The sequence below is a fragment of the Carlito syrichta genome, unplaced genomic scaffold, assembly GCF_000164805.1.
Source record: "Carlito syrichta isolate Samal-C Ts95f unplaced genomic scaffold, Tarsius_syrichta-2.0.1 Scaffold288229, whole genome shotgun sequence".
Lineage (NCBI taxonomy): Eukaryota > Metazoa > Chordata > Mammalia > Primates > Tarsiidae > Carlito > Carlito syrichta.
This window is the reverse complement of record NW_007232325.1, coordinates 7959-11937: the sequence shown is the minus strand read 5'-3', so window position 1 is coordinate 11937 and position 3979 is coordinate 7959.

Genomic DNA, 3979 nt, shown 5'->3' with positions numbered 1-3979 from the left:
GAACTACAGGCGCACGCTACCACGCCCGGCTAATTTTTTTATTTATTGTAGAGATGAGGTCTCGCCAAGTTGCCCAGGCGGGTCTCAAACCGGCAGGCTCAGGCAATTCACTCACCTCAGCCTCCCAAGGCGCAGGATTGCAGGCTGAGCCACTGAGCCCGGTCAGCCCTGCTATTTTTATATAATTCTGGTAATTAAAACAAACAAACAAACAAACAAACAAAAAGAACAAAAAGTAAAAAAATTAAAATAAAACCACGATCCTGTTAATTAATTTACCTATTCCATGAATTTCAAGTACAAAGAGCAGACTTGTGTTCCCCACATCATGATCCTACCATCGTGGCACTATGAGGGCAGCTGCATTCTCATTGACAGGACAGCAGCACACTATACTGAAGGGATGGACAGTTTTTGTCACCCTGATTGCATGACACTGGCTTCGAAAAGCACAGGTAAGCTCTTGAACAGGATCTGGATCTTAACATAAAAAATTGTTTTCTTTTAAGTACCAGAGAGCAACCATACCAATATCACTACCATTTATTTCAATTTAAACAAAAAACCCAACTAAAAATGATGTTACTCCTCAACTAATGCAAAATTTGTCAAGAATGGCTTCACTTATTGTAATTACCACTAAGTTTCTTCAGAATATAAAGATAACTCACTTATGACCATACATACCAAGTTTAATCTCCAAAATAACAACTATAATTAAGATATCTTGCTTTTCAATATTTTTAAAGTAAAAGAAATGCTTTGAAAACTGATCCACAGTGATCAAATTACAAACACAATCCCATCATAATTTTCAGTAGTATGCAATAAGCCTGAAAACTGTACTTGGCAAAAGATATGAGAATCAGTATCACTGTTACATAGTACATCCTTTCACAAAAACACTTTTTCTATTCTCTAAGATAGTACTGCGCTGACAACTGAGTGCCTTAGAGACTAATGAATCTCTGTCACTTAACAATGGAAGTTCCTAAAACAGAGAAGTCTGGGAGGGGTCAATAATAAAGGCATACAGAGTTGGATTTGCAACCAAAGAAAAACTCACAAAAGTTCTACTAGGCTCACGGATACCATCAAGAAGGAGCTACAAGTATTACTCTTTGCTTTATATAGAAAGTGCACTACTACAACATCGAGAGATTAATTGTTGGCTTATACTTTTTAATGTCTCTTATTGTAACCATATTCTAACACTTTCTCAAGGCAAGGATTATCATTAATGCTATGCCTTGGCTGGCACTTGCCACACAAAACGTTATGAAATAATTTTGAAGAACAATATCAACATTATCACGATACAAAAACTCACCTGGTTCCTCACTTGAAGTGGTAAAAGGGTTATTATAAGATCTTCAAGCACATAAGGTTATACAACCATTTCCATGTAGACAAAATAAACCACGCTGAAAGCAGGGTAGTACCTTTAAATAGATGATATATTTATTTTTTAAAACACAATAAGTCAATAAGGCATATACTGTGAAATTCAAACTCCTGTTTAGAGAATATGGGCAAAAAAGAAACAAAGACAAACAAAAATATACAAAACCCTAAACTTTAAAACTAAATGAACATCTAAAATATTCACTGATGACCCTAAAAAAAAAAAAATTGTCTTTATCCATGTAAGTTGAATATTTCAGTAAATATCTCAGGGTAAGTCACAATTTCTAGAGTAAATCAAATCAATCAAAAGTACAGAAAAATAGTTACAATACAGTATCATTAATCTTTTGATAAATAAAAGAAACAAAGTGGAACTAAGAACTTCTGCAAGAGTATAGTCTTTTGGAATATAACAGTCATAACTTTTGGGAATAGAATTTATAAACTGTATATACCTGCAGAAATGGAACTCCTGTGGGTTCTGTTTGATTCACTTCAAGGTCAAGGATGAAAATCTCTGGAGGACAGAGTAACAACACGTGATTCCTGTTTGAAAGCAGATACTCCAACTGAAGGCAATCATTGAGAGGTAAAAATTCATTTACTAATCATTTCCTTCAGGCATCAAGAAATTAGTCAAAATTTTCATTCACCTCAGAAGAGCTCACCCAAAATTTAATCTTGTACTTTCCATCTAAAAATTGTGACTGAGAATGCACGTCTTTTCTTTCCTGAAATGACCAACACAGATTAGCAGCCAAAACTTAGACTTCTGCTATGTGACAAAATCCAAATGATGAGAATATCACATAGGTTGGGTAGAAATGTGTTTCTGAATTTTTGAACTATGTAAAGTAGTAGAACATTATATGTCTGCACTTTGAGATGATAAGTGGCAATACAATATCTGGCAAGCAAAGGTAGTTTTGTTTTATTTTTGCTTTGCAATTACAAGTATTAGACAAATGGTGAAAATCAAACTCAGGACTAAAACATAAACATTTAGGACAATTAGGGCCATCGGACCAGGAGTTACTGAACTATCTGCATGGCCTTGGGTAAGTCTCTTCCCCTTCTCTGCCTTCATTCACTTTTGTGCTGTCTTAAATCTTTTTGTGGAAACAAATTAGGGTATTTTATTCACTTATACCACAGCATTTTCTTCTGTGCCCATAAAACTGATTCAACTAGAGAAATATAAAAGACTATTAAAGAGTTTTAAAAACCATTTTAGTAATTTGTGATTGTTAGATATATTGAGTAACAATCTTTCCTATATTAAATGTATTTCAGTAGGAACAGACATATAATTATGCACTACTTTCTTTTTACATAATACTTTTATTGAAAGGTTTTCAAATTTAAAATAAAGTTAGTTGATAGGAGTAGGAAGAGAGAGAGATATCTTCATTGCACTAAAATCCCGACTCTGCTATTTCCTAGTTGGACGAGCTTAAGTAGTTTTATTTAAAATGACGTGGGACTAATACAGAACTAGCAATGTTATACAGTCATAACATCATGGGAATGTTCTCCAAGTTGGAAACAGGCAGTCTGTTACAATTCAACAGAAGCCTCCAAGCTCAGCATTCTAAACTATGTTTTATATTAAAAAGATATCAGAATGTTACTGGCAGAAAGAACATATATTTGTTCTTTCAAATAAGTTTAGTGCATGGACTTTCATTAGACACTTTTCCTCATTCTACCCCATCACTTCTATATACTTTTCAGAATATAAGATTCACGCAGGAAGAAAAAAATCTCATATTTAAGAGGCTCTGAATATCACAATTAACTAACTTCAAATACTTGACTTGATATCAAGTTTTTTATGGTTATCATGAGCTACTCAGTTTAAATATGTTTCCTTTTTCTTCTCAAGAATCAGACTGAACCTCACGATGACTCAAGTGTTTTCTTTTCATTAATATTTAGGAAAAAAAAAATAGGGTGCCCACAGTGTACATGAAACAAAAATATTCAAGGAGAAAGCACCACATTTAGTAACACAAATTATGCCATTTTTATGACTGAAAAAGTAATCTCTTTCAACACTTGGATGACTAATACTAGAATATATCAACAGAAAAACCTTTTCTACCCTGAATCCCAGCAGTTAGTGAAGCTGTTTTAAGCACAGGGAACAAAGCAGCACTTCAAAGTTATGACAACCCTAGCACACTCAATTCGTATAAATCAAAGATGTTACATCAAGTGACACTCTGAAACACATGGCGCTTTCTCCAACCAAACTATGAATATCTGAAGAGTTACTGCAATCAAGTTAGCTTAAAGCCTTGTCTCCTTTTTTAGGTTTCAGAACTCATCCTTCAAGGTCCCCTTGCTTCCCTTCTTTTTATGACACCTTCTTTTCCTGACTCTGCCAGCTGAGCCAGTTCTCCTAGGTGTTCCCCCAGCACTGCATTTAGTGAGCAAACTGATGACTAAGTGTATTTGCATTTACACGCACATGTTCATATACCAACCTTTATATACACAAAAGGCTAAAAACACTGTATTTAGAGAGCCGTATTTCCCATTTTAACCTCTACTTGTCTGCCTTTCTCTT